Raw genomic sequence first — 24,166 nt, 5'->3', positions numbered from 1 at the left:
ATTTCCCCGCAGAGAAAGAAGGGGAAAGGAAGTTGGATTCACTCAACTAGGTCCTTCAGAACCTGATGGACACTATTGATAGCCTGAAAAAGCCTAGATATGGTCCAGAGAGTATCCAAAAGGCATAATCATAGGACCCCAAAAAAAAAAAAAAGGTCATTTCCATTGGAGCAACAAATCCCAAAATGTGAGTTTTTTCTGTTGCAAGCTCTAAACAGGTCCATCTTGGATACTTCACACAGTGAGGTCAGCCAATCTGAATGTTTGGGGGGGACTGGATCTATCCAATGTTTGCAGATTTGCGTCCTGGCCAATAATATTGAATAAAATAAAAGAGATCTAGCTGGACCTACAATGTGACTATTGAGGACAAAAATGATCAAAGCCAGATCCAAATCAATTGGTACTTTCAAGATACTCTCGAGTGTCTTCCGCACTTCTTCCCAGAAAGGAACAATGAAGGGACAGTCCTTGAACATATGTATATCTGATGCTTCAGCCAGCCCGCACCTATTGCATGTGACTTGGGTCCCTTTCATAAATTTTGAACAGATGATTCTGTTTCAGCCCGTCAGGTTTACCTAGACTGAAGAGAGTTCTAAACGAGTCCTGCCATAGAAGATCACATTGTGCATTTGGAATCTGTTCCCTCCATAACTCGTCTGGAAGCCTGAATTCCCCATCCACTGCCTCTTCAATAGCCCAATACCATAATGAAACCTCCCTCTTTCCAGGTGGCCTCTTGACTAGCTGTTCCAGGCTACTGCCCCTACCAAAAGATGTTTTCTGTCTTAACTGGGATTGTATCCAGCTTTGTAGCTGAATATACTTAAATCTTGAAAGACCGTGCCTACCGTCTTTCTTAGATCTTCCCAAGAAACAAATGTATCCTCAATAATCAGGTCTCCCCATACTTTTAAACCAGCTTCTCTTAGTGGTGTCGCCAGCCTATCCTGGAGGCAAACCGGCGAGCCTGGGGAGTCCCAAAGTGGGGCTAAATTAAAAAAATAATTAAGACCCACCATATTTCTTAATCTGGCTCATGTTTTTTGCTATTGCCTTGAGGACCTTGAGTTTGACCTTTGTAAAAAAAAATGTGGTCCCCAAATTTAAACATGAAGCCTTCTTCTGCTAGACCAGCACCTCTTAGCATAGCCTGGAACATGTCTCCACCCCCTGTGCTTACCGGCGTTTTCAATACCATATGGGAGTGTGAAAGTTGGAAGGCCCAGGCATAGTACTGAAGGTCAGGTAGCGCAAGTCCTCCTTTCTCTGTCCTTCTCCTTAATTTCTTCCAGGCTATCCTGGTCGATCTATATCTCCAGATGAAGGAGTTTATGTCTTGCTGAAATGTATCTATCAAAGATTTGTCAAAATGCAGAGGGATAGTGTTAAAGAGAAACGTGATCTTCAGTAGAATTGTCATTTTGACCAGATTGACCCTCCGCAAGATGGATAAGGGGAGATGGGCCCATGACTTCATCTGTTTCCGACACTCCCTAAGGACTCACACTAAATTTGTTTCTGCGATTTTCTCTACATCTTGCACAATTCTGACACCCAAGTACCGCATGCCGGAGCTAACTTGAAGTTGGGTTTCTCTAATGTTCCAGGTCATTATCTCTGTCTTCCCAGCGTTGATTTTGTACCCAGAAACCAGTCCGAATTCCTCCACCAATTTTATACCTGCTGGAAAAGCTGTATCCAAGTCTGCAAAAAGTATCAGGATATCGTCCGCATACAAGGCCACCCTTCTCTCCCAAGCCCCATATTTAAAGGAAATGATGTTAGGGCTATCTCTAAGTCTCTGTGCAAAGGGCTCAATATACATGTCAAAGAGCAGGAGAGAGAGGGGGCAGCCCTGTCGCGTTCCCCTAGTTATCTTAAATGCCTCAGTCAGAGTGCCATTCCCCAGCAGCTTGGCTGACGGTGCTTGGTATAACAGCTGAATAGTGTGGTGGAATTTATCGCCCATGTTAAATCTCGCCATGACTTCCAATAGGTAGCCCCAGTTCACCCTGTCGAAAGCCTTAGTGGCATCCAAAGTTAAAGCTGCCAGAGGGAGTGAATAGGTGGAGGCAATATCAATTGCACCGATCAGATCATAAGTAAGGTCTGCTAGTTGTCGCCCTTTCACAAACCCCTTTTGGTCTGGGTGAAGAATGTCATTTACAACCATCCCCAGCCTAGCTGCTAAAATAGAAGAGAACATTTTATAATCTATATTAAGGAGCAATATTGGGCGATATGAGCCACAGCTAGCTGGATTTTTTCCGGGTTTCAAAATCAGGACTACCGTAGCGTCGTCCCAGGAACGAGGTGGGCTGATTCCCTCCAATAGAATCTTATTATAAAGTTGAGTTAATACTGGGATTACGGCCTCCCCCAAAGATCGATATAGTTCAGCTGGTAACCCATCCGGTCCAGCCGATTTACCTCTTTTACAGCCCGCCATGGCCTTCCTCACCTCCTCTTCCTTAATAGCACACTGCAGGTCCATCTGTTGCTTAGAGCTGATAGATGGTAATGCAGTCCCATCCAACCAGAGCTTAACTTTGGCGCTTTCCTCTATACCAGCCTCTTTATAAATATCTTGAAAATAGTCCAAGAAGACCTTGCCAATATCTTTATCTGAGGACAAGGAGGGTGCGTCATCGTTCAACTTAATTTCTTTTATGTGATTTTGGAGCTGATCTGCCTTGATTTTCCAAGCAATTCATTTTCCTGCCCCTTCACCATACTCAAAATGGGCGATCTTGCTTGCCTCCCACCTACGCATAAGCCTTCTCTGAAGCATGCTCTCCAACTCTTCCTTCAGTTGATTGAACTTATCCAGATCTTCTTTCAGGCCAATATCGGCCTGGCTGTTCATTTTAACCTCAACTGCTCTCATTTCAGCTTCCAGAGCTAAAGTCACTTCTCTCTATTTTTTTTTCCTATGGCTTGATATATTGGTAATGCTGCCCCTGAGGAAAGCTTTGACAGTATCCCAGACTATTGTGATATTGGCTGTGCCTATGTTGCTCTCTAAAAATTGTTTAATTTCGTTAAAAAGAAAGCCGTCTCATCCTCTTCGAGCAGTATTGTTCGATCAAATGACCATGCTCTAGTATACTGTGACTGTATACAGTCAATGGTTAATAGGACTCCTGAATGGTCCGAAAGGTGTGAGGGTAGATATTTTATGTCTCTAACTCTATCTCTTAGATTATAGCTGAGCAAAAAGTAGTCGATTCTAGACTTATGTTTGTATTTAAAATTTCTAAACGATACTCCAAGTTGCTCACGTCACCTTTCCCTCCATATGTCACATAGCCCCAACTGAGTCATCGTTGTCTAAAGAGACGTCCTAGCTCTAGAAGGAATTGCTGCTCTACAGTTTGGGGTTTTATCCAATTTGGGGTCCAGGACGATATTAAAATCTCCTGCCCATATCACTGGCTCTCGGAAGTCCAGCAGATGTGAGCCAATGGAGTTTAGACTAGAGGGATAATCTTGATTAGGGCCGTAATATACAACTAAGGTAAAAAGTATGCCCATTAAAATGATCTTCAATATCAGCCATCTACCACTCAGATCTTCCCTATATTGTAATATCTGAGCTCTAGCCTGCTTTTTGAAGATAATCAGCACCCCTCTAATATTAGCAGTCTGATCGGTGCATATGAAAGCGTCCACCCACTTCTGACTTTTTAGTAGTTCTTTTGTCTCTGCCTTAAGAAGGTGAGTCTCCTGGATGACAATGACCTGCGCTGGGGAATCTCTCAAATATTGCAAGATTCTAGCTCTTTGCGCCCTCATGCGCAGGCCATTGACATTCCAGGACAGTATCTGGAGATTTGTCATACTATTCTAAGATTAAAGTTAGATTTAGAAGTAGCGTGTTGCACCCTGGGTGTCCAAAAACAAGAGCTGACACCCCTTCCAGCTTTCCCGCTCTTCCTGCTCTAAAAAATTTCCAGGTTTGTCGGAATTAAGACGAATTAGTTTTTTTTGTTTTTTACCCCCTGTGCTCCCCTTTCCTCTTCCCTTCCCCCTTCCCCCTTAGGGAACCCTTCCCCCATTCCTCTGGTCCGGTGTTCACCAGCTATCGCATCCATAAACTACTCCCCCCCTGCTTCTATTGTGACTGTGAGTTACCCAGCTTATTTCCATTTTCTACCCACTCTTAATTTAGATTTTTTTTATACTTTTACCATTTTTTTTCTCCAAAAAATATTATACATAACCCTTTTTTTAAAATGTTTTTATTTTTTATATTGCTTTCCTGCTTTACCCCTTATTTCTCCTCCCTGAGCTTTAAAACCTAATCTTGCCAAACCATTGACATAGCATGGAGTGTGAAGTAGGGATAGATGGCAAACAGAGGTAGCTCAATTTACCCATACTCATCTACTCTAACATCTCTAGCCTGAACCATTATCAGAACGAAGAAACAAGGATACTTCTAGAGGCTTATGAAACCTCTTTGCTAATTGTATCCAGCAATTCGTCTGCATCTAGGGCTGTCCTAATATTGTGCATTTTGTTATTATGCATAACCTTCAGGAAGGCCGGGAATTTAAGTTGCACTACTGCTCCGACCTTCCTGAAGTTATCCATTCTTCTGCCAAGTTCCCACTGTCTTTCCAGAGTGGCTTTGGAAAGGTCCGAACGAACCTCAAAGGAGAAGTCCCTGCTTCTTCATGACTTTTCCTTCTGGGCCAGATTCAGGATTTTTTCTTTAACAGAATAGGTAAGAAAGTTAATGAGGATCTTCCTGGGCTTTGCCCTATTAGGGTTACGGCGAAATGGGTCCCTATGAATCCTTTGGATGTCTCTTTCTAAGAGCTCTGTTGACTCTTCAAGTAATAGGGCCTCCTTGAGCAAAGCAATCATAAAGGTCTTAATGTCTGTCCCTTCTTTCCCTTAAGGAACATTCATAACCCGCAGGTTGTTTCTGCGAGAGTTGTTTTCCAACGTCTCCATTCTGTCCCGTATAGCAGCTTCGCCACTTTATAAGCTTTGTATTTTCATCTCTGCTGTCCCCAGATTAGTCTTAAGTTCCTCAACAGAGCTCTCTAGGGACTCAGTCCTGGAATTTAGAAGGTCAACCTTTCTCTCTAGGGCTTCGCATACATTCCTTATCTCACTCTGATTATCTGCTGGAACTGCAAAACCCTGTTTTATATCCTCTCTTAATGAGGCAAACAAGGCTTCAATCGAAGCCCCTGAAGAGTGGTTAAGAGCATCCCTTTGATTCTGGGTGACCAACCCTATTCCCTCCACTAACTGTGGTTCAGCCAGCCTCTCCGAGACTGCAATAGGTATAGATATGGGTGTAGCATTCTGGCCGGGAGGAGCCCCCTTAGAATCCATATGGGAGGCCCCAACTCCGACTCCGGAACTAGAGGAGTAAATTTTGGGGTTGCCCCTGGAATCCTCCCCCTGCTTTGTAACAATCAGGATCTCAGGCTGCACCCTAAAAAAGGACCGTAATGAGGGGATAACTTTCACTTTATTATATGCAGAGACAGATTTTTTCCTCCTATCTTGTATGCCCGTTCCCTTGACCTGATCATTTTGAAAGGCTGTACCTTCGTTAGGGTAGACTTCATTTGGGGAGACTATGTTTTTATACTTTGTGTTCATCAAGCCCTGGTTCTCTTCTGATTGTGGCTTTAATATCCTGCAGTCTTTCCTTTAATGCTAATTTTCTTCTGGCCCAAACCGCTCTGCCCGCGTTTTCCTCTTTTTTTTTCTCTTTGCTTATTTGCACTTTCAACCGGGCTGCCTAAACAGTGCGAGAACTCTTTGCCTCCTATTTGCTTGCACTTCTCATCTAGCGCCTCCAAGGAGACCAATGATTCTGCCACTAGCGTGGGGGGTGCCACGCTTTTACCGGCAAAAGTGCTACTTGAAGCGGTAGGAGGAAAAATACTCAGAGCGCATGCTGCCAAAAACTCCTCCGGGGCAGATCCCACTCTCTCCCCAGCACTGCCAGCCACAGCCATCCCGAAGAACTGGCTGATGCTGATACTGCCGCTGCTGACCCAGAGGAGACCGTCGGCCGCTGCTCTGTGACCGCGCCTCAACTCCAGGGCGCCGCCGTACCAGCGCAGAAGGTGGAGCGGGTATGGCGGCTGCGAAACACTGGGAGACTGAACGGAGAGCTTAAAGCACATTCAGCCGGCATGTGCTCTCTCCGTATTCGAGGCTGCAAAAAGAATTTCCCATGGCTTGCAGCGCTGAGCTCAGTCTATGTCAGGTAACATTGCCGTCAGTTTCACGGGGGTAGGGAGAGTTTTCCAGACGTGCGCAAAGCTCAGCTAGCAGGCGCCGTGTTCCCCCGTTGCGTGAGTAGTGCTGTTTTGTATGAACTTGAAGACCGTGGTCCTGAAGAAAGGACTTGAACCATCACACGGTGATGCCACACACAACTATGTCTTCTAATCTTTGCAGCAAGAGGTTATGATTTACTGTGTCACAGGTGACACTTAGGTCCAGTAAAATCAGAGCAGCGATGCTGCCTCTGTTTAACTGCACTTTAAGATTTTCCATCACTCCCAGTAGGGCTGCCACTGAACTGTCCAGCTCTAAAGCCTCATTGGGACTGATGGAGAAGATCATTGGAATCAATAAACACTGTAAGCTGCTTATTTATATGTTTTCCAAGATCTTGTTCAGTGTTGGTATAAGGGAGATAGGTCTATTGTTTGCCCAATTGGGGATGTCTAAATGTAGCTTTTTTTATCAATGGCCTGACTATGGTGTTCTGCCATGCCTTGGGAACATACCCTTTCCTTAGAGAGACACTCAGATGCTGTACTAGGTTTTCCAACACTTGTGGGTCCAGCTTACCCCAAAACAAGCGAGGTAGTGGGTCTAGAGTAGAGTCTGATTTTATGGCATTTAGGCATTCTGGAAATGACGCCAGGTCCAGAGGTGCAAATTTACTCTGCGTGCAGGAAAGTTCAGGACTTCTGGGGTGATCTCCATTAGCCTTCATCTGATGGAGCCCTGATAAGTTCAGGGTCGTGACTTCTTTTGGACCATCCACAGAGCTATCTGAAATGGTGGTGGGGGTGAAAGGGATCAAGGTATCTACTAACTTTTGTGCTATTCTAGAGCTGTATGAGAATTAAAGGAGGCTTGAATATCAGCAGCTTTTTAATGAAAAAGAAGGCCAATTCATCGCATTGGGGTTGTAAAAGGAAAGCTGGGGATGATATCTTAGAGGGGTCTGATAGAATTTTTACAACTTGAAAGAGTGTGCTTAGGCTGTTTTGAACTTTAATGATTATGTCTGTGAAAAAAGAGGCTCTTGAGGTACGGCATTTTTTTTTTATAGCCCTTCAACGTTAGTGTATAAGCTATTTTATCACATCCAGAATGCGATTTTTGCCAAATTCTTTCTAGGTGTTTGCACTTCTTTTTGTCCTTGTGCAGCATTTGGTTAAACCATGGCACTGAGTGCAGTGTTCTGTGATGTGTGACTTGGGTCAAAGGTAGTGCAGCATCAATAGATGATCGGAGACAATTGCCAATGGTAGGCGAGTCAGTTTCCATTGTATGACTTATGTTTGATTCACTAGTATTTAGCCTACAATTCAAGGCTGCCATGTCAATTTTGGAACATTTCCTCAAGGATGTGGATAGCTCATGTTTTTGTTTACTATGTGTGGATGGGGTATCAAAGGAGAACGGTACTGCCAGGTGGTCAGACCACACTAAGGGAATTGGGGAGTCAGTGTGAATGCCCATTACATTTAAAAACAAGGGGTCGAACAGATCTGTAGGAACACTATTAATTAGCTTAATGTCTAAGTTGGAGCAATCTTCCCTCATTAATATCTGGCCAAATATAGAACATAGCCTAAAACACACAACGTAGACCAGTTAATATGATTGTATTATTGATTTCTACATCAGGCATCAAGTGCCTCATTGAGGTTTCAGCTAGCACGAAAGAGAAGCAATCATTGGTTAACGCACCAAAAGCTATAACGTAACAACCATAGCACTGTGTACATCACTACTGCAAAACCTGAATAGTCAATAAAAAACACAGCCAGACTCCAGTGGAGTACCATGTGGGAAGGTATCTCAATAATATGCAATCATTTCAAACAAAGGCCATCAACAAAAACCTCTCCATGTACCTGTATTCCTTGCATGATTCAACACATGAGTCATTACCAAATTGTGAATGGCTTGCTTAACAGCCTTATTTCATACTGCTATTAACTGAAATCATGCTAGTCAATAACAGAGTATGTGAGTCATCACCAAAAAATGCATGACTTGCATAACAGGCATTTGTCATTCTTTTACCAATAAATCCATGTTTCCTTCTGCCCTCTATTGTTTGACCTTTCAAGTTAAGCCATACTGAACTCTTCCAACAAAACTCACTCACTAAGCATGTATACTAATGAGCCACAATACATAGGATTGTTTTCTCTAGCAAAACTACTGCCACTCAATTACACAGTGTACTAGGACAACCAATCAATAGAATAATGCAGATTCTATACTGCATGTTGATAGAACTGTCCGCCTTAAGGTGGTCTTTCTCCGATCTTTTTACTTTTTGCCTCCGCATTTTGCTGAATCCTTTTATTGGCCTTAGGACTCTGAGCACTTTACAAGTGCTAATCTGTGCAAAAGTGCATGTGCTTCTTCCCTAAACATGTGTGTCATTGGTGTATACCTGATTGACATATTTAATTTACTTGAAGGTCCCTTAAAAGGTGACATACTATATACCCAGGTTGTTTAAGTAAAGTGCTACTAGTGGGCTGCAGTACTGATTATGCCTGCTACAAAGTTAGTCTTTCAAACCTATCATACGCCTTCCACTGCAGTGCCTGTGTGTGTGATTACTGCCTCTTCAACTTGGCATTTAGATATACTCGCCAGGACGTAAGCTCCCCTTCTATTAAATATGTCACCCCTTAGGTAGGCCCTAGTAAGCCCTCAGGGCAGGGTGCTATATAGGTAAAAGGTAGGATATGTACTTTTATGTTTGACAAACAGCTTATTTTGTTTTTCACTTCTGCAAGGCCTACTCCTCTTATAGGCTATCATCAGGAATTTCTTAATACACTTTTAAGCTGTAGTTCTTGATCAGAGAGGAGTAGCTTTTTCATGTTTCATATGTTTGGAATGGTAACGATAAATCCTTCCTACAGGTGAAGCTGGATATAACATTACTGTTCCAGAAATGCAATTTTTAGAATGTGAAAACAACAGTTGATGAACAGAATGCAGAACAATGTCATGCATTCACCCCAGTACAGAGATCTGGGCCTAAATCCATCGTTTTTTTGCTCACCATGCCGTTCCAGTTTGAACCCAGCCATATACAAATCAGACTTGACCCTGTGCCTCATGGGCACAGTCCAGCCCAAACTGCCAAGCCAGGTCCTCCCTGGACTAGAAACAAGCAGCCTAGGACTGGCTTCGGGGTTTCACCCCTCTTCAGCCAGGATAGCTTGATTCCAGCGGCATGGAGAGCACAGGACCAGCGTGGAGGCATACCCTTCCCACTCGGGGTGACAAATGCAAAAACAACAGTTGATGGACAGAATGCAGAACAATGTCATACATTCACCCCAGTACAGAGATCTGGGACTAAATCCATCGTTTTTTTGCTCACCATGCCGTTCCAGTTTGAACCCATCCATATGCAAATCAGTCTTGACCCAGTGCCTCATGGTTACAGTCCAGCCCGAACTGCCAAGCCAGGTCCTCCCTGGACTGGAAGGAAGCATCCTATGACCGGTTTTGGGGTTTCACCCCTGCTCAGCCAGGATAGCTTGATTCAAGTGGCATGGAGAGCACGGGACCCACGTCTGGGCATACCCTTCCCACTCGGGGTGACAAATGCAAATCGACAGTTGATGGGCAGAATGCAGAACAATGTCATACATTCACCCCAGTACAGAGACCTGGACCTAAATCCATCGTTTTTTGCTCACCAAGCCATTCCAGTTTGAACCCAGCCATATGCAAATCAGTCTTGACCCTGTGCCTCATGGGTACAGTCCAGCCCGAACTGCCAAGCGCTCCGTCCATCATCCCCTTTGGTATCACTTTGTTCGCCCTAAGTTGGCAGGGTATACCCAGATGTGGGTCCCTTACTCACTTTGCCACTGGATTCAAGATAGCCTGGCTGATGAGGGTTATGAACCCGAAACCGGTCCCAGGATGCTTGTTTCCGGTCCAGGGAAGACATGGCTTGGCAGTTCGGTCTGGACTGTTCCCATGAGGCACAGGGTCAGACTGATTTGCATATGGCCATGTCTGAACTGGGGTGGTGGATTGAGCTAAAGAATGATGATGGACTAAACCCAGATCACTTGACTGGGAGAGAGTGTTTGATTTGCTCAAGCACTCCGTCCGTCATCCCCTTTGGTATCGTACTTTGTTCACACTAAGTTGGCAGGGTATGCCCAGACGTGGGTCCATTGCTCACTTTGCCACTGGATTCAAGATAGCCTGGCTTATGAGGGTTATGAACCCGAAACCGGTTCCAGGATGTTTGTTTCCAGTCCAGGGAAGACATGGCTTGGCAGTTCGGGCTGAACTGTTCCCATGAGGCACAGGGTCAGAGTGATTTGCATATGGCCATGTCTGAACTGGGGTGGTGGAGTGAGCTAAAGAATGATGATGGATTAAACCCAGATCAGTTGACTGGGGATGAGTGTTTGATTTGCTCAATCGCTCCGTCCATCATCCCCTTTGGTATCATTTTTAGAATGTGGACATTTCTCTGCCCCTACTGCTCTGTGTGCCTGGCAGCCTGTCTCCAAAACACATCTGGGGTGGGTGAAAGCTATGCTTTGTGCATTCCCTCTACACACATCAAGGATAGGTGTGTCTGAGTACCCATCTACATACATCTACATTCTGATGGCCTTGTCTGGGCAGGATGGAAGAGAGGAGCTAACACTTCACTTACATTGGCTGTGCCCTGTCCCCACACAAAGCACTGATTACCCCACATAGTTAGCCTGGCAGACAGGACTGGGCTGAAAGGGGAATCTGTACACTTTATAGAGGTGCTTTGAAGTCAACCTCCCAAGGGCATAAGTACTGGGTCTCTGACCCCCAAGAATGAGACACTTCTGAATCTTCAACTGAGCATCTGACAGAAAAACTGCTGTGTTGCTTAAAGGGCTCATCTTTGACCTGCAATCTTTGACTTGCAGACTTGGAAGGCCTGCTTTTCTCTTGTGTTGGCCTGTTGCTCTCTGAATCAGCTGAAGGGGAACTAGACTCTGCCTTCACTCCAGGTGATCTCAAGGTCTTGTTGGCTTGCCTCTTGTTGCTTGAGACTCAGGGAAATTAAAACCTCTATACCTGCTCTTGTGCCTGGCTCACTGGAAGTTGTCCAGATACTTGCAACATGGGTTGCGATGAATTTCCTGCCAGTGTGTAACAAAACCAGCAAATTTACTCAGTTACAGAAATAAACTCGTCGCATCGCATCGGATCCAATATTTTGCCTACAGAGATCGATGCAGCAGACAGTGAATCGCTGCTGCTGCAGATTGTTGAGATCGACGCATCCCCTTGATTGCTTAGCAGAATCTGGCACATCGCTCGAAGCCTCTCGACTCCGGCATCCATCTTCGTAACTGACTCATTGCTTTTGCTGAGTGGAAAAGATCGATGCATCTTGTTGCTTGGGACCTGCAAACGTACTTTGTTGGTCTGGACCTGCGTGAGTCTCCGTAGCTGGCCAGTGCTCCATCATGGTTAGCCCAAACTATGACTTTGCACCAGTGCAGCACAATCTAATGTAAACTTTTTAGCACGATTTGCTTCTAAGCGCTTTACTGCATTTATTGCTTTAAAATTCAATATACCAACTTCTATACATTGGATTTTTGTCGTTCGGTCTTATTCTGTTAAGAAGATGATAGTCTATTTTCTAAACATGTGTGGCATTATTTTGTGGTGTATTGATTGTTTTACTGTGTGTGTGTGCTGCACAAATTCTTTACAGATTGCCTCTTTAAATAAGCCTGACTGCTCTGTGCCAAGCTACCAGAGGGTGAGCAAAAGTTATCTTCTAAGGCCTGATTACACATTTTGCTGTGCAGCAGGGGGAACGTCCCGCTCCTGCACCACCAAGCTACTGGTTGAACTGAATGCCAGATTATGAGTTTTCTTAAGGTCTGGTGGGCAGTTCGTTGGTTTCCCACAGCAATGCTGGTACTGGGGTGCATGAACACAGGAGGGGAACAACATGTGCCCCCCTGCATTTATCCCCAGGCCCAGAGGCAACAGGGTGGCTTGTTGGGCCCCTTTTGTTTCCTCTTCACCACGGTTTTCATGGCAATGGAACCACCATGAAAACTGCGGCAGAGAGAAAACTCATAATAATAAGCTTGGTGGGACTGCAGCAGTCCCACCAAGCATATTGTGGCCTCAAAACCACAGCGCCACAACCAGGGATCTCCGATCCCTGGTGGTTAGTGTGGCACCAGGGCAGCCCGAACGACCTAGTTGTAATAGGGCGGCCAGAAGACCGCTGCTCCAGCACGAGTTTGTCAGTCCATGGACTGCCAGACTCATAATTAGCCCCTTAGTGTGTATCTAGCTTACCCCAGCTAGGATTGTGGCTTCTTTTTGGACAGGATGCATACCTTGGCCAACCAGAAAACCAGTTTCTAACACATGCTTTCTATCCCCATTGCCCACAGACATACAATTAAAAATGTGAATTGATATATAACTAAAGCATCAGCAACCACAGCAACAACAAATAACATCTTACTTCCAAGAAGACGAGAAACTACAGACAACTAATCACTACAATAAACCTAATATTGGTGCACAATGAATGATTGGTGTACATGAATTAGCTTGCGACCTGTCTGAAAAGCTCTTCAGTTACTCAAAATGGGTAGTTAGCAATGTATACACGGCAATACAATACAATAAAATAAGTAATAACATATAATGTTTCCATTGGTTTTGTCATAATCATTCATTTATGCTCTGCAAATAAAGTTTGTGGGTTTCCCTTTACACGTTTTCTTGCACCTTAAATTGATCCTGCCAGGACACAGCATGTGTACACATTTCAGATTGCAATCTGCAGAGGATCTTAAGTTTTACAGGTCTACTGTCTTTTACAGCATACATGGGATATGAAACCCATGTTATCCTTCTTTTAAAAACAAATTGGAAACTACTTTTTTCAAGTTGGATATTACACTGACGGGCCAAATTGTTTGTGCACACTTTCAGCAGACTTACAAAATGTAATGTAATTAAAGAGTAATGGGCCTTCTACACCTATGCGTAACTCTGCACCTTGCTATTCACCATATATTAGACAGAAATAAAGATATATATATATAGATAGATAGAAAGATAGAAAGATGGATGGATGTATGGATGGATGGATGGATGGATAGATAGATAGATAGATAGATAGATAGATAGATAGATAGATAGATAGATAGATAGATAGATAGATAGATAGATAGATAGATAGATAGATAGATAGATAGATAGATTAACATTAGTTCCTGTGGGGTGTAATGTTATTTTCCTGCCTACAATGTGTATACTGAGGTTTGTTATCATATTTTCCAAAACTGCTCCGTTAGGTACCCTAATCCTTCTCACTTAGGAGTAGTTGCCATTTTCCAGCCACTCCTCTTTGTGCCTCCCTCAGATCTCTGCACAGAAATTATAAGAGCGGTGGAGGTGTAAGTGTTAGAATAAAAATGATGCTCTGAATCGTTTTTACGTAAGTTAGCATTCGCAGCGCCATTTTGTGTATCAGTGCCCATTTGTACTATGATCGAAACTAATCCCTTGCTGATTCTCGGAAACTCCTTTTCTAGGGTATGTTTCTTTGGAGCTGAGTTTTGCTACACTAATGAATGCACTGTTCCTATTAGCGCATACCTTTCCTTCGTTGTAAGCCCTCTCTCACTTGTCTAGTGGTGAGCACAGGCAGGATGACCTTGACAGATAGATAGTGTGTGCCTGGCTTCAGAACTGAAATGTACTCCTTTGTAATTTACTGTCCAGGTGCATCTCTCGGAAAATTTCCATGGTGGGCGTGTTTCCATTGATTCTGAAATGTACATAATGTATCGGCATGCCTGTAGAATGCAGACCATCAACACTCTTAGGAAGTGTGCAGACAGGGCTCCACTTTGAGCGAACTTTGAATAAACTGTTATTGGTTTGAATTCCCTACTGTCTGACCAAATCTTCATTTTTTAGAAGGCAGAGAGGTAGTCGCAAGTGACATGGGTAACCCGAAGCGGACCACTTCCTTCAAAAGTCTCAGTCTGTTAGTTTGTGCAATTTTCTAACACATGAGTAGTACTATTATAACCACCACCACTAAGGATTGGTCACTTGTGGAGGCCTCCGAAGATGATGATGATCTGTGGTCTCCATTCCATTCCCCTCACTCTCCATGCTACTGTGTCCATTGGTGTCAAATGTTGTGCCACCGTTAACACAGTGTCCAGCTGCTTCTCCGCCTTCTTGGGCCTGTCCCATTCACCTGCTCCAGAAGATGCTGTAAAGACATATACAATAGTTGTACTGTATCTGTGTAAATATAACTGATCATGACTTTTTTTCTCAAAACATTTTCCAAATGTTCTACTTTTGTCATGTGTTCCATGTAGGCCATTGCTGATTTTCCAATTGTTAGACATGGGAGTCTCTAGCAATGGTTTCCAAAAATCTTTCATGCAAGTCCTCAATTACCGTTTCCCACGTGTCTCTCCCCATTTGAATTCTACCCTCCAAACCACACCCATGTTAGTTCTTTACATGTTTCTAGCTGCCCAATAAAAACCCCACACACAAAAATACAAGTCCCATGTGTCATTGTGTCTCACATGCCAGTACTACATAAATTAACAGTTTCCACATTCTTATTTACATGATTCTAAACAATCACAGAATCGATATTTGCGTATTACAGGTAAATGCTCAAGTCCAAACCGGTAAATTTCAACAACACTCTGATGATTCCTTACCCGATACATCAGTTCTCTCTGAAGAACGTGATGTTCCCAAATTTCCTTATGTGTGATGTTCTTTTGTTTCAGCAATTTTAATCCTTGATTATGTTGGGTGAAAAACAATCGACTGGGCAGTTTAAATTCAATGTCCAGATATATAATTGATGGTATGCACACCTTTGTTACTCTATTTATTCCAAATTATTCAGGGTACATTTTATTCTTGTGTGCAGACTGAGCCTGTGCCCTGCCCTTGTGGCACGTTTATGTAGATCCAATTGTTTTGGAGCGCGGTTGCACCCCATCCCAATCGCACAGCGTTATTCCAGAAATATTCATTAAAACACAATTTTCAATCCAATTTTATTCTATTTTATCCGATGTTTTTGTTCAGTCAAAACTTTATCCATTTCACACATAAGGTTTCGCACTCTCCTATTTCTTCTAATGCTCAAGATCAAAAGCATGCGGGAATGCATTGTTCCTCCTAGGTACACATGGTCGCATCAACCCAATGCATTTCGGGCTCCATAACCCTTCTTCAGGGGTAACTACAACATTAAAAAAACACCATCAATTGATTTTATACACTTAAAACACGAAGTACTTTACATTCAGTTCAATATGTCAAAACTGAAATCCATGCAACTGGCTTCATCCAATATTTACCCCCAAAACATAATAAAATCCTAAAGATATCCAGTGACGTGTCCCCATTGTGTTTAACGAAACTACATTCCTGCCCTGGTAAACTATTCAACCTGTGTCACTATACCTAAGTCTTACCAAAACAACTCCTATGTGTTACTCCAAAAACCAGCTCATGGAATACCAAATCTGCTTTCCCATGTATCTGCACAATCTTCCCACTGCATTGCACGATACAACCGCTTCAACCGCTTTCCAAAATGTTCTCGTGCAAGTGCTCAATTACGTTCTCCCACGTGTCTCTCCCCATTTGAATTCTACCCTCCATACCACACCTATGTTAATTCTTTACATGTTTCTAGCTGCCCTTCAAAAACCCCATATAAAAAATACAAATCCCATGTGTCATTGCGTCTCACTAGCCAGTACTACATGAATTAACAGTATCCACATTCTTATTTTCATGGTTATAAACAATCACAGAATCAATATTTAAGTAATGGGTGTATTTGCCAGGTCAACATGGCAGTTCTAAACTTCACACAGACACTGTAATTACAGGTCTGAGAACCTTTTGCAAGACTGCATGTGTGGGTGGCACAATCAGCGCTGCAAGTCCACTAGCAGCATTTGATTTGCAGGCCCGGGGCACATACAGTGCACTGTACTAGGGTCTTAGTAGTAAATCAAATAAGCCAATTATGGAACAACTAATCCATAACAACAATTTATAGAGGGAGCACTTGCACTTTTGCACTGAACAGCAGTGGCAAAGTGCCCAAAGCATCTAGACCAACAAAAACAAGGTCCAACACACAGTCAAAATACAGGAGGCAAAGGCAAAAATACAGGGGACACCCACACCAAGGATACCAGGTATAACACCTATGTTAGCATGAGCACACTGCAGTCTTTACTTTGCTTTGCATAAATTACTAGGCAAGCATATTTTGATTTGTGCCACACTGTGCTTTCCCACAGAACCTACAGTTTTTTTTGTGTTCTGTTCTTTCCAGGGATTTTAGCCTGAATACTGTAGACAAGCTCAAACAACAATGCCCCATGTTATTCTGTTTTGGTCAGGCTCTAGCACATGGACAAAACACACAAATGGAGCTGTTGTTTGGGAACATGTACTGTTTGTCATATAGGCATGCACAGACATTGAAACACACAGACGAAATTGCTACTGCACCTGAGATGTAGAACCTTTGTTTGTGCATGTTAAGGTACGAGACAAATGAGACATCATAGCTAGTCGGTCCCCGGCCTATGGTTACTGAGGTGGTAGGATGGTGGCGTGTCTAGGCGCCGAACATGGCAGTTGCTCTATAGTGGAGCTCCTGGCCGAGACTCGAGTCATCCTGATTTCCCTGCTGAACCTGGGAGTCTCCCTACTACAGAATCTGTCCGCCTGCTTGCGGAATCCACTGGGGACTCCTACCTGCAGTGACGGGGCTGCAGATCCCCAACACGGCTGAGATATCCTGTCCCGCGCATCGTCGGCATTCCCTGGCCTGCGTCATCGGAAGAAAGGGCCGCTGGTAGCCAGCACTTGGTGCTCGGCTTCCATCGCTGCCTGCCGTGGAAGCGACAGAGCCCGGCGCTGGCTGGCATGTGCCCAACCCTACATTGACATGGTAGGGGGCGCGGATTGCCACCAGGTCGTTGGTGGAAGTGCCCCACTTCCACACAGAGACATTCTGTCTCATGATGTTTCGACTGCCCTGTCTGCGAGCTTCCCTGGACTGGCGTGGGCGGTGCGGGGAGCCTTGCTGAGCGGCCTCCGCATCTGCCTTTATGAGGGTGATGTGCCCTGAGCCCTGATCGGTGGCTGGCCGGGCATGCAGTCGCCGCACTGCTGGGTTGGCTGCGTCACTGGGGTTGATTGCAGTATCCGCCCTGGTGCTGGTGCTCCTGCGGCTGTGTGGCTGGAGCCACTCTACGACACACTGATTCTCCATTGGCCACAACTGCGAGGGAGCCCCACCAGCTGGATATAGGCCGGGAGTGCTGTGAGCAGCTTTTTGTGGTTTGGCGGTGACCTGAGGGCACGCACAGCTGGACGGCCATCTTTGGGAACTGCCGCTGCACTGGCTGTGGTCTACACCCCACGCTTGTCCTCCCTGAGTGGAAGTGGACCAATTGACTGCAGCTGAGCACTGTGAGTACTACTCGTGTTCTCCCTGACGTATGCCCTCGCTCCTGGCTGGAGTACCTCTTATCCCCTGCTCGCAGCCTATGGACTGGTTGCGCGTGGGCTGCCCTCTTGCCTGGTGGTGCATAAAATTCCTGTCATGTTGGGCATGGCGACTGTTGCGGACGTTTGTGGGTCTTCTCACTTTTTCTTCTCGCCATTGTGCACGCTGCCATGGGGTGCTAGCGGCGGAAGCAACCTGAGAGGCCCAACACTGAGGATTCACATCAAGGGGCTGTGGACTCAGCCTCTCAGGCTTCCTCGATCAGTTGCGTTCCGCCGACTGCCCTGTTGCCCCCTTCTGACAAATTGGACCTGATCCTACAGGAGATAAGAGACTCGCGCCAGGCGATCGAGCATCAGATAGGTACGCTTACTACTGGCCTTAATCTCCTGCGGGCAGATCATGGTAATCTCGCTAACACTATCAAGGACCATACCCACACACTAACTGATCTTGTGCCTCAACAAAAAGATCATGCTGCCCAGCTAGCGTCGCTGAATGAACAACTAACAATTCTGCAGGACAGGGTGGACGATGTGGAAGGGAGGGAGCGGCGAAATAACATCCGCAATATTGGACTGCCGGAACGATCTGAAGGTACTGACGTGACGCACTTTGTTGAGAAATGGCTCAGGGACAGGGTGGCCGCAGAGGGTCTTTCTGCCTTCTTCTGTGTAGAACATGCACATCGTATCCTCACGAGCAGGCCTGCTGTGGGCCAGCCACCCAGACCACTCAGACCGCATTCTCAACTACAGTGACCACGATCTTCTGCTACAGAGGGAACAGGAAAATGCCCCGATACAGTTCAAAAACACCCGAGTATCCCTATATCCGGATTACACTGTACAGGTACAACGCCAGAGGGCCTCTTACCAGCCACTTAAGAAGAAGCTCCAAGACCTCAATCTGAAGTACGCTCTGCTGTTTCCCGCATGTTTAAAAATTATCCATAACGAGAAAACCCACTTCTTTGACTGCCCTGAAGCGGCGAATGATTGGCTTGAATGCACTTTACCCTCCCAATCACTAGTGCGGGGAGTGCGGACACAGTCCAACCGGCTCAGACCCCGCTCAACTGGAGTTCTGCAGACACTGGCTTCTACAAAGAAAACAACACCAGAACAGGCCGTGCTGGAACAGGAAGGAATCGGCGCTGGAGGTGGCCGCTGCCATGCGGGATCCTACACAGATCTCTTCCTCCTCGGATCAATTACTCCTCAGATGGTCAAGGACCTGTTTGGTTGAAGTGGAGACCTGTTCTCTGCAATTCTTTTGTAACTATGATCCAGGTTTGCTTCGCTGGGGGACAGTAAGATATTGACACTCTCTGTATAATATGACATTTTTTCTTTTTGCTTAACTTTTTCTTCTCAGGTTTGGCATATCCCATTGTTCATCATCCTATTTAGTCCCGGCGGGGATGCGCTTCTGAGTGTGCACATGCGGCAAGTGTTTGGTGCTGGGCCCGTGCCCCCTGCAGTTGTATTCACTGCATGGTATAAACGTTTGGAATTAATGTTTGCTAATCTGTGTTTGGACCAGCGCAGTTTGATTGCTGGCCCTAGTATTGGGGATTGTTTTTTCTGGGGTGGTTTTTGGTTCCCGGTCCACACTGTATTTTTTACTGTGTTGTGTTCACAATGTCACCCTAGGGGCCCGTCTCTTTACAAATGTTGCTATATGGCTGTTTTAACAAAATTTAAAATACCGACTTGGAATGTGTGGGGTATGGGATCTGTGCACAAGCGACGTGGGATCCACGCCCAGCTAAACCGGCTTAAGGTCCACATAGCTCTACTCCAAGAAACGCACATGACGAACTCAGAGATTGTTAAACTGCAGAGGAAATGGAAGGGGCAATTCTAGAATACTTCCTATTCTGCCTTTGCACGTGGGTCACTTATCTGGGTAAGGAATGGGGTACCATTTGAGCAGCTGGAGCGGAGGATGGACACAGCGGGGCGTTAAGTCCTTCTGCGGGGCAAACTGGATGGAAGTCCAATTGTTTTGGGCAGTGTGTATACTCCAAACTACGAACAGACTGCTTACCTTGCTAGCCTTATTGCGGTTTTGATGGATGGGTACAGTGTCCCTGGGTTCTCGGCGGGGATTTTAATTCTGTTTTGGATGCGCAACTGGACCGCTCCCATCCTCCGGTCCAGGGTGCAGTGGCTACTAAGATAGCAGACTTCTTACATGCCTGGGCAGTGGGTTTGTAGATTAGTGACATATGGCGTATGCAACACCCGTTTGACCATGAATACTCATTTTACTCCCCCCCACACCAGCTGCATACACAAATAGACAGAATTTTCTGCTCCCTGTCCCTGTCATCCCATGTGATCGAATCCACGTACGTCGGGAAAACGTTGTCTGATCACAATCCACTCGAGGTGCTGCTTGAATAGGGGAGGGCTCTGCCCCTGGTCCCGACTTGGCAACTGTGGCCGCTCACACTGGAAGATGGGGTATTTCGCTACACTCTAGGTACCGTCATCACCAACTATTTCACAGAAAATACTGGCTCGGCATCCTCATGTCTAGTTGAATGGGATGAGTTTAAATCGGTGATCAAGGGGGTGGCCATAAGGGCTACTGTTGGGGCCCGACAAGAGCTACATAAGAAGCATGCCACTGTGGAGGACTCTCTGAACAAACTAGAAAATGAGGCTATCTCTGACCCCGTTCGGCAGGCGCCACTGCAGGAAACCAGAATTCAACATGCGTAGCTCCTTGAAGGATTCCACTTAATATACTACGGTACATATACCCAATATAGAAACTACATCCCATCGCTACTCCTGATATTTGGAGATATAATGCCTCTTTAAAGTTGAACAAATTATTTTTAAGGCATAGAGTTGCTAATGCAATTATGAAGTCTCTGGGGACTTGGTGAGGACGTTCGCGTTGTTCCAGTGAATACTTAATAACGGCCAATGCTTCGTATTGAGGTATGTTTGTATATAACGATTCGATATCAAAAGATACTAATAGTTGTTTTTCAACATTGTATGGAAGATTTTCAACTTTCGATATCAAATCCATTGTGTCCCTTACATATGATTGTCTTTCTTTTACCAAGGGAATAAAAAAGTAGTAAGTGCATTCTGTGAATACCAAAATGGTAGTAAGTTTAGGATTTTGTCTTAAGTTAGTTCTGTGAATCAGGCCCTATAGGTCTACCAGGAGGATTGATCGTATCTTTATGCACCTTTGGTAGAATGTATATATCTGGTGTTTTATAGGTGTCTGAGTTAAGGAAGTCGAATTCGTTTTGACATAACCATCCTAGTTCTAATCCATCTGTAGTAATCTCCAAAATTTGTGATTTCAGGTTAGGAGTAGGATTCACTTCCAACTTTCTGTAATGTAGGGGGTTACAGAGTTGACGCATAATCTCATCATCATATTTGTCTTTATCCCACAAAACAATTCCTCCCCTCTTATCTGCCGGCTTTATTATTATGTCCTGGTTTTCAGACAGATTTTTCAGAGCTTGGGTCTCTTGTTTTGAACTATTTGCTTCATAAAAAATCTTCTTTTTATGTAGATTGTCTAGCTCACGTAAAACTTGTTCTTCAAATATCAAAATTTCTGGTGGTAATAAAATACTTTCAGGAATGAATTTAGATTTCTTTCTTAGTCCACTCACATTGTTTTTTTCTTCGAATTCTCTTTCGAGAAAAAACGCTTTAAGTCTCACTTTTCTCAAGAAGTGTAAAACTTCTGTTTTTGTATCTACGGGGTTTTGTAAAGCCATAGGAACAAAGGACAATCCTTTGTATAATATTGATAATTCAGATTCTGATGGTATATAGTTAGATAATTTATAGATTGGTATAAGTTCTAATTTGTCCATTGACTCCAAATTATTTATATTCATCGTCTGTAAGGCCTCCTTCGCATTCTGAACAGCTCTGGATCTTGGTTCTGATATGTCTCTGGGGTTTGGTATTGGCCCTGTTGTTGATAGTGGCCTGGTTGTGTGTTGTAACTTCTCCATACTGACACTCCTCCTCTGCCTCTGAATCTTCCTCTGCCAAAAAAAGGTTGGGCTCTGGGGTATTGGGGGTATGGATGGTAACCACTGCAAGAACTTAGATCAGAATCTGAGGAATTATCCGAGAAAGTGATAAACTTTCTTCTTGATCGTCCTCTATATTGAAGATTGAGTGAACTAGGGTTGTTATTTTGAAAGAAATCCTCTCTCAAGTAAGGGTATGTTTCTTCTAACCTGAAGTTTTTTATATCTCTCCCCACTTTAGTTGTTTTTTGATTGATAGTATGTGTTTTGAACTCGGCAATTGTCTTTTCTACGGATTCTAATAATGCTTTAGAGTCTTTGATGGTACTATCTCCTGCAATTTCTTGTTCTAATGCTTGAATCTCTTTAAGTTCTTCTTCATTAAGTCTAAAAGCTGTTTCGACGATAAAGCCATCCAATCTCTTGAACAATTTGTCCCAACTCCACTGAATCTACCTAGATGCGCCTTATCTGTAATAAAAATCACTAAAATGTTTCTCACCTGTAGCCCTACTGGTATAGTATTGTTTTTCAGATGTTCCAACAATACTTGTGCATATAATTGCGTTCTTATATTTTTCTTTTTTAATTGTTTTAGTCATTCTACTTTATCCACAGTTATGGCTTGTGCCACTGGTTGATCACCACTCAATAACGAGGGGATTTGTAATAAAGCACTAATCTCTTCCTCTGTGTAACTCACTGTTATAGGCTCTGTCATGTCCAAAAACTTTTTCCTGTATATATATAGTGTATATATATATAGTATATCTAAACCATCAATTGCTTAAATTAAACTGTTGAGTGAACTGAAGCAAATAATTCTCTCACTTCTTTTATGTATGTACACCATCTACTACTGCTCATGCGTCTTAAGAAACCCTCACACTTAACAAAGTGTAACAAACACCATTATATCAAAGGGGTAACCCAAAAAACCCAACAGCATCTGGGTAGATAAAACAATACATATGAAAATTAATGCTTTGGAACAAATGTACTACTCAATATTAAGCTGAAAAAATACCTGAATTATTCCTTCCTATGCAATTTACTTGCTAGATCAATCAAAAGAAATTTTTAAATCCTAGTTCACATAAGCAGTTCACAAAAAGCAAAAAACTCAAATAACTTCTTCAAAGAATAAAGAAACTTTTTTATATATATACATGTATCGTCTTATTTCCTTCATGTATGCATATATACAACACAAATTTGTGATATATACAATACAATACATAATTTGTTGTATTCATCCAATCAAAACAGTTAACAACTGTTCCCTCTTGACCTATTCGTAATACGAGGATGCTTTCTATTTCTTATATCCAGAGCATTGCTATCCAACAGGATCACCACAAAGTCTAGCGAGGTATATAGTTCCAACCTCACAGTTTTTTTAGACTCTCAGATTATTCGTATATATTTTTTTAATTCACATCGGTGTCCTCCAATACAGTCGACGCATTTCAGCCCTTCTGGTAGCGGGCCTCATCAGGACTAGGGCGTTTAAGGAAAAAAATCTTTTCGTAACCAAAATTCCCCTAAAAATTAAATAAACTGATTTACCCATATGTATATATTCAATTATTCACAACCATATTCTTAATCGACATACATGTATGTCACTATATATATATACAGTACTAAATAAAATATGCTAAGTACACCTTTCTAAGTGGCTCGAAATGGTGGTCCAAAAAACCTAACACCCATATAGTGCACATGCAAAACAAAAGATGTATAGTGCCACAGTCACGTGTGTCATCCGACTAGTGCATACATAAAATGCCCACTTTTATTGGTGAACTACATACAACAACCCTACATCACCATGTGGGAGCCCTCATCTAAGTATTCCTCCAAAGAAATCATGCCAAAATTGAAGGTGCACGAAAATGTGTTAAATATACCAATTTGGTGTTGATAGCCACAAGTCTTTGCTTATAGTATCTCCTCTTCGACTTTTCAAAGGGAGCTGCAAGTATAAGTATTGTCACAAGGTCAGAAACCCGATCCACGGACTACAAAAGAGTCAAGTCCTAAAGAGTGCACAAACGCTTTATCGTATATTGTTTCTAATATATGGCCATATCTTTAACACTCAAGCGAATAAGGACATCTCTATTACCCTTTTAACGTTTCAACCGTCTCCTTACCTAAAGTAAGTCAGGGACGAAAATTTACCGGGACTTTGTACAGTTCAAGGGCGTGCGTGATAATTCTAAAACCGAAAAAGACAAAACAAGAAAATCTCTGTATACTCTCCTTGTATCTAATATACAGAGAGT

This window comes from Triturus cristatus, chromosome 5_1, assembly GCF_964204655.1.
Source record: "Triturus cristatus chromosome 5_1, aTriCri1.1, whole genome shotgun sequence".
Classification (NCBI taxonomy): Eukaryota; Metazoa; Chordata; class Amphibia; order Caudata; family Salamandridae; genus Triturus; species Triturus cristatus.
This window is presented reverse-complemented; position numbering follows the sequence as displayed.